The 13,734-nt window shown below is 42.0% G+C and overlaps 1 protein-coding gene across 7 annotated transcripts in view; it reads right to left on the reverse strand.

Moving 5' to 3' along the window:
- Positions 1–13,300, reverse strand: part of FER (FER tyrosine kinase) — a 192,868-nt gene extending 179,568 nt beyond the window's left edge. For 3 of the 7 annotated variants that reach the window (XR_008744744.1, XM_005242510.4, XM_055790588.1), the window contains exon 1: positions 11,092–12,107. The gene's annotated coding sequence lies outside the window, so the exon portion shown is untranslated. Of the gene's footprint in view, positions 1–5,257; positions 5,328–11,091; positions 12,108–13,222 lie in introns of those variants that run through there. The other 4 variants (XM_055790584.1, XM_055790585.1, XM_055790586.1 and 1 more) reach the window with 4 other exon arrangements.
- Between the last annotated feature and the right edge of the window lie 434 nt (positions 13,301–13,734).

The following is a 13,734-nucleotide window of genomic DNA, read 5'->3' on the forward strand; positions in this document are numbered from 1 at the left end:
GCAATGCCCTTGTAAAAAAACAGAAAGGTTAAGCAAAACTGAAAGACCCGACACCATATATAAGGGTAAAGAAAAGAGAATTATTTTCAAGATCTCCATTACTTAAAGCACTAATCACAGTCACATTTGTAAAATCTCATGAAAGGATAGTTCTAGCTCATAATCAAGCGGACGTTATTCCTTTCTGGTTACTTAGTGACATTCTAGAAACAAAGTGCTGCCTAATATAAACACAAAACTTCCATTCTCCATGACCAAAAATAGAAAAAGCTGTAAGTGATGCTTACATTCAGTCACTGCAAAGAAACAACAGATACGCAAGCAGATATGAAAGGAGAAAAAAAGTGCAGCAGGCTAGAACCATTACCAAATTCACCACATTTTTAATAACAGATACAAAAATACTTGTTGCAAAGTTGCAAAACCCAAGAGAAAGTCTTCACCAGCCAAAAATCAGAAGCAAGAGCAAAACATTATAGAAAATTTGACTCCAGTCCTCCCAACACACATACAAACCAGCTGGAAACACCAGACTATCACAGGACAGGAATACTGTTTTGAACCCCTTTCCTCATTCAAACAGGACTCATGAAAGTAAAACACATGCTACCAACACCACCTGGGCACATTCAGATTTCAAGCAGATGTTAAGGAATTGCCTGTGGTAAAAATGAACCCCTTCTGAAAATTCCATTTATTACACGAAAAAACATATTGGAGCCACTTAAACACAGACAAGATGTATCTTCTTCTCTCCACACTGAGACAAAAAAGCACACTTTTTGTTTTAAAGAACTAGTCTATCACATACTTAGAATGGAGAATTTTGTCTATATAAACACAAAAATGCAAACCCAACTTTTCTTCAGAATTCCAGTTACTACCGACTTTTAATCTATGTGCATATTTTCATTTTCCTACAGGTCAGTAGCATAATTTACAACTGGTAATACAAGTCCTATACTGGTCTAATTGATAGGTGTATACTAGCTAATACACAGAAGCATAATAACAGCTTGCCAGTGAACTACACAGCCATCTGTAAGACAGCAATAAAATGTTACAAAATTCCCACTGCTGTCTCTGAGCTCAGACATAGCAGAATCTGATAGTTATAGGTGGCTTGCTACCTCAATGCAATAAACCACTAAACATATAAAACAATTGAAAGAAAGATAGTGCAGAAAACCTAAATGATCTGTTCTTTTCTGAAATTACCGCCGAGACAGTCAAAGCCAACCCCACACCAGACCCTCTTAAGAGACTGGGGATATATAGGGCATTCTCTCAAAACGAAGCATCAGAGGAACATTTAAAGGTTGCAAATTAATACTAAGAACTCACCAAGGCCAGATACTATTCAGTTGAAGTGTCGAAGCACCAAATATAAAATTGCCAAACTATTAATTCTGCAAAAACTTAGGCTTAAGGTGACCCAAGTAAAGAAGAGTGGAGAGTGGAAAATGCACCAGTTTTTTTCAGAGCTTGACAAGGCAATGTGTAGAAGCATGACAAAGATGACCTGACTTTCATACGAGGCAAGGTGATTAAAACTGTAATGAAGACTGGAAAAAAAACCCCACAGCTTTTGCAGAGGAAAGTCATGCTTCACAGCTTGAAGTGTTCTTTGAAGGAATCAAGGGTCTTGTGGATGAAGGTGTTGGAACTGGTAGTGAACAAAAGACTTCTAAAAGATTTCTGCTGATGTCTCTCATAGGAAGCTGTTACAGAAGTGAAGACCTTGCTGGGTAAGATTTAAGAGACAAAGATTCACAGGGGAGAGAGTCAGAAGCATCACCAGAATTTGTGCCAGGACTTGGGCTGCTGTTCAGAATGGTCACCTGTGTATCTTTTCATTTCACACATCATCTGTGTTTGAATTTGTAAATCATACAAAATTACTAAAAGCCAAACTGACAAGTCATAAAAAAATTTAAGGGAAGAGAGAACATAAGAATATTTTATGATGCTGATACATTTGTGGTGTTACTATTCCTGTTAAATTATTCTATCTCACGAAGAACATAAAACACCAAAAAGTACAGGTAATATTGATAACAGTATGGAGCAAGTTCTCCAGAAAGAAACTTTTTTAGCTCACAAAACAGGTAAGTATGGCAGGGTGTCAGATCAAAGTACAAAAAATATAATCATGATAGCACAAAGTGACATGGTATGTCAGATGCCTGAAGTGTTTCCCAGAAGAACATGGGGACATCAAATGAAATTTTAAAAATCTGCTCTTAAGTACTTCTTTGCCTAGTAAATAATTAAATGAGCGAATTCAATGCCTAAAGACATTTTTTTGAGACCAAGAAACAAACAGGTTCAAAAACAATTCTAAAATTCATGAAAAAATCCAACCTGCCAAACAGCAGAACTTCCATCTCAAGATATCTCTGAACTGCGCAAAAGCAGGACCAGAATTATTATTCTACCTTTGTGCCAAGAGACCCTTCTTATCTGACAGTAGCAAGTACTGAGCTAGATGGACTACACTTGATCGTGTACAAACATTCTCATACAGTGCACTGTCACTCTCTCACCCCTGCACATGTAGGAAGACCAGACTTTTCCCTAGCAGCTCTTGCAGCTGTGATCTTATTAAAAATACACAAATAGGACACAGCAGGCTCCCTCAAAGACTAAGATTTACACTTGTCAGTAGTTAAAAAAAAAACACAACCAACCAAAAAAATCCCCACCACCAGATAAAAGCCCAGGAACCAACTCTTAGACCCTCTGCCTAGAATTACAAGAAACGCTTCCTTTTCAAGTATACCAAGTTTTCATTTACCTGTTGGAATTCTTTTCACACATGCAAATGGTAGTTAAAGATACGACAGAAGTAAGTCATCAACAATCATGCAGAGGTAAGGCTTATAACCTAAAGACACCATCTAATGTATTCCCTTTGCAAAGAACCACACCTACTTACCTATGGCAGAAAGATCTTTTGTCAAGATTCAGCCTTCTCAAGCTATCTGATTTGGTATTCCCCTATCCTCAGCACAACAAAAAAAAGTTCTTCAATTACCAAATCTCACCTTCTCCACCCCATGACTGAGGAAAGAAGAAACTAGCCACTTCTTTGCAACCTGAATATCCTATTTTTTTACTAGACAATTCTAATTCCTTCAGTCTTTCATTTTAAATAATTTTCTAGACCACTGCCCTCTGAACACCCTTTAATTGGTCTCTGTCTCACTTAAGAGTTCAGAACCTAAACCAGTAGGGTACTGTAGGACTCACCAACTCCGAGAAGGTCAGAGATTACTACAAATTACTTTCAAGCTCCTGCCCAAGCACTTTAACCTCTTCCCAACAGCATGATACACTGTCTTTCTTAGTTTGTGATCAAAAAATTCCACGACCTTTTCCACAGAACTCTATCTTACCCTATTTCTTTCCCCATCACATACCCATCTGTGCCAGCCTACAGATAGTCTTGTTACTTTTGTGCTCACTGACACCCTGCTTTGTTGCAGATGATGTCTCCCATTTACCAAGGCTATTCTAAACAGTAATCTCATTCTCTACCACACCTGCAGCTCTTCCCAGCTCCCCATGAACTGAAAACTTCCTCAGTGTGCCCTTCATTTTATTATCTCGGGCCTCCTGTAAAAAATGTGCAATGGGAAGAGCTGCCATTTGGTAGTGAACCAAGTGGTGGTAAGTGTTCTTTACCAATCTTTACCAATTTTGTTTCCACTCTGTAGAAGTTTCCACCTCACAGTGGCAGGCAAATAGCAAAGCAGATACTGGAGACATAATCTCACCAGGCAGAAGAGTACAAGGTGAAAGCAGCTACAGTTTAGGAAGAGGAGAGCTAGGCTGGTGTGGTGAAAAATTATTAAATCGATTGCTGCTTATAAAAAAGTCTTCCATTAGGAATTGTTTAACTTGGACAGTGAGCTCAGGGAGCTCAAGGACAACTTTAATGAGTTGGTGGTGTTTGTCCTGAGCCCCCTGAACACACAAGACATGAGCAGGAACATCCAGACAATAATACTGTGTGCAGCTGTGTCATGACAGTAACTCCACCCCACCAGGTGTCTGGCCAACGTCCCTGGCATGTGCGAACCTTATGCATCATGAGACAGTGCACGCCTGCACTTGCACTTAGCCTAAACTTAAAAGTTTACATATGCTAGGTATATAAATATTTTTTGTTTTCACCAAGTACAAAGGTAGGCAAGCTCCAGGACTGGGCCAGAAGCCCCACAGAGGAATATTCCCAGTTACCGACAGACTCCCAACACCAGCTGCACCAGTGCCAGGAATGTGGGCCTGGATGACACTAAGGCAGTAGTCGGTGACGTATCCTTTTCTTGGTCTCTGTAAGGCTTTGCAGTAATGATTTGATGCTTCGCTCCTATTGCTCTTTTATCATATAATGCATAATAACTAGTACTGTTTCCTTTTATCATATTGCATGCTATTTTCCTTATTGTATTGTAATATAATAAACTGCATTTATTCTTGTATTTGATTTGGAATTCATTTTTGCTTGGTATCCAGTCAATCAGCAAAATAGTTGGCCGCCACAAGTCGTTCTGCCACCACACCTTGGGAATCAGTGCTGCACTCCTGTTAACTCTGGAAAAGGCAGTGCTGCATACAAAATAACAGACACACACACACACCCCTTGCTTTCAAAGGGTAAATGCGCCCAGTTTCTTGTTACCTTCCAAGTAAAGAAAGCTTTCCTTCCTGTATTTTTCCTGGAATTAAACTTTCTTTAAAATTTAAGTTGTAGGCTGCAAGGAAAGCCAAAGAAAAGCATGGCCTCCGTAGAGGGTACCTGACCAATGATTTTTCACTGAACTCTCAATTCTGCAACATTTATCTCCATGCTACATCTTAACAGTAAAAAGGACTGAGCAGGATGAGGCTAGTAAAAATAATTCTCATGTGGCTGGCACTGTGCTCTGGTATCTCCAACCCTGTTAAAAAGATCTGCCGGCTAAAGGACAGGACTGTGATAGAGCTACAAACAAACATACAATGCTAAAACGAAAGCTGGCCACAAATTGAAAACACCTAAATAGACATATTAATGAGGCAGGGTTATTGGAAGTGTATATTAACAGGAGCAACAAAAGTCAACTGAGGTATTGCATGTTGAAGAGATTTCTTGCCTTACATTAATAGCAAAGATGGAAACAACTCAGCAAAAGTGACAAGAGTCAACACTGAAATTAAAAAGTAGATGTGGTAACTTTGTAGACTAATGAGTTAGTCTATACACAGTTACCTTATTTCTTTGCTGACTTCATTCATTCATTCAGATGCTGAATTCTCCAGTCTGAAGGTAGAAAGCGGTCTTCCTCATTTGAAAAAAAAACCCAAAACCTCTGAATGAAACATATTTCATATGCCTTGAGGTAAGTACATGGCAAGTCAGAATGAACACGCACACAAAAATCCAAACAAAAACCCCCTGTCCTGAGGGCACCTACTGAAATACTTCTTCAGAGAAGCCAGAGGACAGAACAATACTGTCACAGTACTGAGGGGGTGTCATCATCACAAAGCACTATGTGAGACTCCTCCCTGGAAAGATTTCAGATCACAGAACTCTCCCAGCTACTGCCATTGCATGTTTCAACATAGAAATCCAGAATGCTGCCAGGAGCTTCTGCCAGAACCACTGTATAACCTCTTGAGGTTTAAGGACAGCCATAGAAAAACAAGAATCCACAGGACATGAAACAATTTTTAAAAAGTCTAGAGGCAGCTTAATGTCTTCTTGTGGCCCAACATCAGCCAGAATTTCTCACTGCAGCCAAAACAATTAGATTAAAAATTTGCCATTAGTCTGTAATACATGACAATACTGGTCTCCTCAGGAGAAATATAATCTAGTTCAAAGTATTTATCACTCCTTCAAAAGAAATTCAAAGAGCAATCAGGTGTGGCTGTTTCTTTCCTCCTTCATTAAACTAATTACAACCTTCTGGTTCATTAAACCCTCTATTTAGTTAACTCGCTGCTCATCCAGTCTTCTTGAGGTCACTTATTTCCTTGGCACCATTGTATCACATTTTATGCAGTTCGATTATGTCGTAGTCTGTACAGAAAATCAGCCCACAAGGAACTCAGGTCCATGAGGAGACAGTCCTGCCCCTTCCCAACAGCTGACACTCCAGCCTGTGACTCTGCAGGAAATGTAACATACTGTGTGGTTCAGTGAAAGGTGCTGCTTCAAGTCTGTTCACTGTTCCTGAGCTGAATGGTTTTTCCTTTGCATGCTCCGTATCTTAAAAGACACTGTGATAACTCTTAAATGGAATACAGTTACTCTCACTATAGAATCACCAAAAAGACAGATGACTGAACTATGCATCTGCACCTTCTTAAACATTTTAAATGCATAACAAATATATAAATTTTACAAACATATACCAGGGTTAACTTCTCAGGAGAAATGAGAAAACTACCCTATCTTTTTAGATCCAGTCACTTTTGTTTGGGTATCATCAGCCTTCCCAGTTACAAACACTCCTTCTGAAGTGTATCTTTCTCATTTGAGTATGTATAAATGGATCAAGCTTTAATTAATGGATGTCACAACAAACTTTTAAAAGATGTGGATGTTTAATCTCCCAGGTCTCTGGAAAAAAGGTACTGAAGTGCACATGAGCAAAACGAGTATGCTTGGGCTCTCCACATGGGAATTTATTTGAATACATAAGATTCAGCCTAACTGGTTCTTACTGCAAGAGGGGTTGCTTTTTATACTCAGACTTTCATTCTCCATATCAAAAATATTCTTCCTAGAAATGATACCAAGCAGCTAACTTGTAATTTAAGAGGCAAAGGTTCTTCATGACAGAGCGCCATTCATGGATATTCTTCAGGAAAAAAAATATATTTAGGGATGGTAATAATGTTTGTATTGTAGGTAAGGGTTATTTAGGTCCCTCAGAATTCTTGCCTTACTGTAATCTAAGACAGTTGCAGGGAATTTGACTGACTACATCTTTAAATCTGAAATCCCAACTTAATCTGAGAAGAATTCTTTAGAAGGGCATCGCCATCCTATTGTAGTAGTCAAATATTAACCACCATCTGCTTAATCGCTGCTTTGGAAATAGCGGCTCCTACCCCCTGAAAGCAGACTGACCACATCCACACTGCAGATCCCTGCATCTCCACTAGGCTTCCCCAACCTGGCTGGGGGGGACTTTGGTGATGAAATACTAGAGCACAAGAGATCACCATGTCACAGCCCATCAGAAGGATATTTTAGCAGCATGATACACACAGTATGCACTGCATGCTTTAAGAAAACATGAAGCCTTAGGTTTGAGGACACAAAGCATACACAGACAGGATACCTCCAGAACACTGCTCTCGACAGGACACAGATCTACTGAAGTGTGCATCTATACTGTGGCTGGAGCACAGTTTGGAGAAAACACGCCTGCCAGCTGTGGTCAGGTTTTCTTTCAGAGGGTACCAGCTAGCTCCAGAAGAGCAGAGCTGGAAAGCACGTGGCATGGAAAATCAAAAGACCACAGAGGAAGAGAAGGATTGAACCAAGCTGAGATCCTGATCTCAAAATGTATGTATGTAATTACTTCCTCGTATAAAAAAAAGAACCCGATACATCACATGATCTAGATGCCAATTATATTTGTTAAAATTGTAGCTTCAAATTTACTTAACACATTCACTGATGAGAGATCTCCCACTCCGATTTCAACATTCACCTAATCCAAAAGGCAGAACAGCATATTAACTGGCCGCCTTCTATCTTTGCTACAGACCTTCAACTCTTTACAATTCTTTGTTTCGGCTCCACACTTCAACTGCTAATATTTCTCTGTGTTTTGCAAATCAGGCATTTCCTTTTATCTGTTGAACTTCAGTTATCACAACTGCTGAACTGGTGAACAACCATATTGGGGGAATTACAGAAAACATACTCTCCTCAGGAGAAAACACACCATTCACTGTATCACCATACAACAAACGTACTCGTGCCAACAATAAACAAGCATGTGTTTTTCCGATTCCATGCTTTATATCTTTTAACCAGTTAAAAGGTGCTCCAAAGTCACATGATTTTCCTTGAAATTGGCTCCAAAAGCAAATCTTTCAGCATTTTGCTGAAGGGAGGGGTAATTATTTCAAAATACCATTTTTTACAGTGTTGACATTGTCACATTTGTAAAACTTAGCCACTGCACTTGGCTGCACCCCTTATCTGCAATTCCTGAAACTTACATGGGATACAAATACTGTGGGGTACTGTTCTACATTCATGAAAATTTCAAAGCAGAAGCCTCAATTAGGAAGTCAGACCAAAACCATTAAAGAAACCTTTAGCATAATCCACAAAAGCTGTATTTTAACAGACACGGTGGCACTACACTACACTAAACGGATTTTAACAAACTTACATAATGTAATAGCAGATAGAACAAGCTTTAGGTATTCAAAGATTTAGGTTTATCCTAAGATCCTACTCTTATGTGTTTTTATGTTCACCAATGATGAATTTTGTGATTTACTAGCCCCGTGGCTAACAACTTCCACCAGCAGAGCCATTATTAGTGTTTTATTTGTCTAAGCATCAGAGGACCAAATATTGAACAAAATTATTCCTCTCTATTAAATAATCATTAAAACCACGCCCTTTCCCACTGCAGTCTGTCTTGTACTGAGAACAACTTACTACTCCCATTCTCAGTTCAAACAGCAAACATTATAAATATGATGAACTGTGTCAGTTACAATATGCTATCAATATATGGAATAAGATTTTCCAATTTTTCTAAAGCAAAAAGTTAGGTATAAACAGAGCTGGAGAAAAGCAGCAAAGCTGACAAGTACTGAAATTAAGAGATTCACAAATTGAGGATGAAAACCTAAATGCCACCCTCTTTGAAATGCATTATGTGATCATGTAATTACTTCCACAGTGCTTTTCTGCATAAATGCCTGACTCATTTATTACAGAGGATGGAGTGCTCTGGGGATGATTCAGCATTCTGTCAGAGGGGCTCATCTTGACAACTCTATCATGCTCATTGCTGTAATTATATGTCTCCTAGTTTCTAAACAGACAATTTCAGGGAACAAAGGGCTCATGATTAATATAATACTTTAACACTGTTCTGGATTCTATTTCTGCTTCTGGCAAAGAGTGCTTACATAATATGCAACAATTCACAAACTTTTCACAGGTTGTCCCTACTTAAAAGGTAATTGATTTTTCATTAGGTCTTGATTATGGTAATTTACTTTGATGCTTAAGCTTAATTTCATAAATGTATCAGCTTCTCATGTCAAACTAAATCGCTTCCAAAAACCTAGTACGAAAAAAAGGTTGTGAGACTCTAAGATCAAGTGATGACAACTACAAGAGAGCTTGCAAAAGGACTGTCTTCAGACCAAGATTTGAATACCATATAGAAAAATGTCTCATACATGGCTGAACTATTAAGTAGTTATTCATCAAGCACTTTCATTACTAGCACTTGATAACACAGGATTCCAAATGGACCAGAGTACTGTGCAAGCAATACTGTAATGCATACATAAAGGACAGATCAAGAGTGCCCATACAATGTTTTTATTTCTCCCTTAACAGTTGAAAGTTTCATGTGATGATCTTAATGGAGAGCTACATCACAGAAATGTCTCACAGTACGTAACCACTCCTGTTAGTCCACATTCACCTTATCAATAACAGAAGGGCAACATGTGGCCCTAGTAGTAACTCTCTCCTCAGCAAAAAGTAGGAGCAACCATATCAAAAAGCCTAACAAAATACCCCCACTGCCCAAAGTGCAAGTTCACTACATAGACAAGATTAAGCAGCCAGAGCTCTGTTCTAACAAGCAGACTAATACATTTCAAAGATCAGGAATTCTGATAAATCTGTACAGCTGCCCAGAAAACAGTCACTGAACCACAGTACAGTTATGGAGTATAGAGATCTGTCTCTACACACTGCTATGACACTCACCTGCATGTCACGAGCAGGTTAGTGTGTCATTAGCAAGCTCGGATATGGGAAAGCAAGTTTGAAACTATGTGGTTAAACCGTTCGGCATTTTCCCTCTACTGCAGAAAGGCAGCAATGCAAAGGAAGATGGTGACTATAGAGCAAACAGTAATCTGAGATCCAAAGTAGAAAGATGTTATGAAGTACAATTCACTCACTTAAATTAGTAACAACATTAAGTCTTAATTTATTGGAAATTTATTTTTATTGTCATCAAGTAAACACACAGGACTGAAAAAACCACCTATTACTTCAGATTCATTACACTCAAAACCAACCAGAGCTCTGCATTTAAACTCACAGGAGAAATTAGAAAACATTACACTTATGCTCTCAAATATGATTTCATGCTACAAGATGAATGGAGTCAAAATTCTCCATCCCATGAAACTGTCCTAAAAGAAAAAGCTTTTTTAAAAGCACCTTTACTGCTTTTTTAAGAACCATTTCCAAAATATCCTATGCACTGTATGTGACCACACATGTACATCTTGAAAAGAAATATAAGCATATTCTCTCAAACCCCAGAAACAAAGCTACAAATTCCAATGCTTCACTACTAAAAAAGTTTCCAGAATAAATCTTTCCAAAGAAATGCTAGTTACCCAACACAAACGTTATACAGCACATGTTGCGTACTTGCATGCAGTGTTTTACACCCTTTAACTCCCTAATAAAACGGTGAATACTCAACAATTCCAAGACTATATCTACTGTATAATAAACCTCTCCACTAAGCTTTCAAAATCCATTTCTATAAGGCAAATACATTAACACTGTAATTAAGATTAAATAAGTACTAAGGGGACAGGGTGATGTTAAGATATGAGCATATACAGTTTACTTCCTGCTGGAATGAATTCAGGCTTTCCTCTTCACTTGCTGGCCCTCCGCCCTCCCCCGCCCCAGCAAAATAATCCCCTTTCCTTTTCCTAGACCCACTTCTCACACACTGCAAAAAAACTCCTCCCTGTGAAGTGATGACTTCATGCAGCTAGACCATCTCCTTGTACGGAGTTTCCGGGCTTGGTGCCAGCTTTCCCCGCCTTCAGGCTGACACGGCAACATACCTTCCTTCACCCCGCTGCTTCCCAGCTGAAAGAACGTCGAGGAGCGGCAGCAAGCGGCGGGGGCAGGCCGGGTAGGAAGAGGGGGTCTCTGCACGGACAAAGAACAGGCTGCCAGATGCCTGCCCCGGACTCACGCCTAGCATAAACCTTCTTTCTATCACCACGGCATGTCTCCTCTCTGCTGCATGAAGAACAAAACTGAACTCAATTTTTAAGTACGGAGATACACCCTGCATTACCTAACTGCAGTGCAACCCCACGTAGCTGAACCTTGCTTTCCCGTGTTAAATCTTTATTCCAGTGAAGCAAATGTTACCTCTCCCCTTCTCTTAACAAAGATCCATCTAATCTTCCTTTGTATTACTCTGAAATCCTCCCACCCCTTCTTAAGCCCGTCTTTACTTTCAGTGGCTCCTCAGAATAATTTCTGCATGACCACTTTATATGCTGGCAATCCAAACACCAATCAAAAAAGAACCACCCTTGGAAAGGTTTGGTTATGATTGTTACAGCTGTTATATATATAACATATATATGAAGTTATAGCTGTAGAAAAGCAGGAAAGGATCTTGGCAATGGTTACTGAGGTTTTGCTCAGTTATGAAGTAACTTAGTACATACAAGACTCGATCTTCTCCTTCAAAGAAATATCCCCAAAGCTGAACTCTTCCAGGGTTAACGTTCTACACCTGTATATTCTTAAGTTGTAACAGTACCAACAACTGCTTCAACAAATTAAAAAGGAATTTATAACAGAGAGAACATACATTTGCCTCACCAATAATACTTATTACTGTAACTCAACCTTTAACAGGTCCATCATTTGCAATTTGCTTTGACTATGAACGGATCAGAAGTATGAACATCCCACCTTCAGTCTTGCAAAGACTAGCACATACATGTAATAAACTGTATCAGTCATCTCTTTATTGTGTATTATTTAGTAGGTACAATTAACTAAAAATAATACCCAGGAAATTCTTTTGGTCAAAAAGTTTCAGGTGTTGCCTGCGTTTTCCTTAAAAGAAGCCACATTAAAACATAACAGAAGATCAAAGTCACTCTCTGCAGGTTTGGTACAAAGTGGGGAAAAGTTATGTTAACTACTTGAAAAGCACTGCTGCTTTCTTGCAAACAGAAGACAAGTTTGTTGGCTTGTTAAGGAGTATAACAAAACCCTAGGTGTTCACACAGGACATGTCACTTCTAAGGGTGCATGCTCATGTAAATTCAAACAAAACAAAACGTACTCCAATATGAAAAGGGAAGCTTAATGCCCTTCTACATATTTTGTTCTCAAAATACCAAACGTGAACATTTAGGGTTCCTGCTAATACCAAGGCCACAAACGCGCAAAGCATTAAAATGCACATTAAAAAAGGCAGGGCAGTAGCACTAAGAAGGCCCTGTCTATGCACGCTCTAGATTTAATGTGTAAGTTAAGAAGGTCGCTACGTTGTACAACATCGTCACGGCGGCGAGGGCAGGGGGCACAACAAAACGAGGGTCGTTGCGTTCATGGGAGCGGGTGGCCACACATCACAACGTTTCAAGCGGGGGCTGGCACGTCCTCCCCGTTATCCGCGGCGCTCACAGCCCGGCCGGCGCGCCGCGGCGCACCCGGAGCGTGGCAGGCGGACAGCCCTGCGGGCGCCGGTGGAGACGGGAACCGCGGGCGCCGGCCCGAGCCAGCCCCTTCCCTCCTCTCGCCTGCCGGCCCGGGGCCCGCCCCGACCCCGCGCCGGGCCCCGCGCCCCCGGCCCGAGAGGTAGCGCCGGGGGCGGGGATCCGCACCCGCCGCGCTGCCTGCCCCGCCGGGGCGGAGCCGCCGCCCGGCGACGGGCGCCCCTGACGTCTCCCCGCGCTATCGCCGCGGGAGGCGACCGGATGCCGCCGCCGCCGCCACCGCCCCCTCAGCGGAACGCGTGAGCGGCGCCGGTGTCCGCCCTGCCACGCCCGCCCGCAGGTAAACCCACGCGCGGGGCCTACCAGCCCCCCTACGCCGCCGCCTGCTGGACGGGCGGGCGGCGCACGGCAAGAGGCGGGGGCGGCCGCCCCCCAGCCCGGGCGCCGCTCCCGGGGCGCGGGCACCAGCGGCGGCGCCGCTGCGCCGCGCACAGCACCTACCTACCTGACAAGCCGAGCCCCTCCGCCACCGCGGGCGTCACGGCCCCACCAGCGCCACGTGACCGGCGCGGGCCAATCCGCGCCAGGCTCCGCGCTCCCTCCCGGCCAATCCAGCCGCTCCCCGCCTCCCGGTGACGCGCTGCAGCTCTGGCGGCCAGTCAGCGGGGAAAGACGCGCCACCGCTGCCGTCTCCCGGCCGGGAGCGGCGGCGCGATTGGCCAGCAGCCGTGCCGCTCCGGACCGGGGGGCGGGGCTGCCCCGCCTCTCTCCGCTCCGCCTCTGCTGCGCGGGGCGTCCGTCTCCCAGCAACGGGGTTTATCGCAACTTCTTTTTTTCTTAGACACGCCTAGAAATACCTTAGCGTTAGCAAAGGATGGCACGGGAGGTTAAATGTCAGGTTTACTGAGTGGTAAGGAATATTTACATCATGGCAACACTACGGTACCACGTACACCGGGTTTGAAGTATTGGTGTGATTTCTGTGCTGTTTATTGCTTGACCCTGGAGACGTAGGCA

The sequence above is a fragment of the Falco peregrinus genome, chromosome Z (genome assembly GCF_023634155.1).
Source record: "Falco peregrinus isolate bFalPer1 chromosome Z, bFalPer1.pri, whole genome shotgun sequence".
NCBI lineage: Eukaryota > Metazoa > Chordata > Aves > Falconiformes > Falconidae > Falco > Falco peregrinus.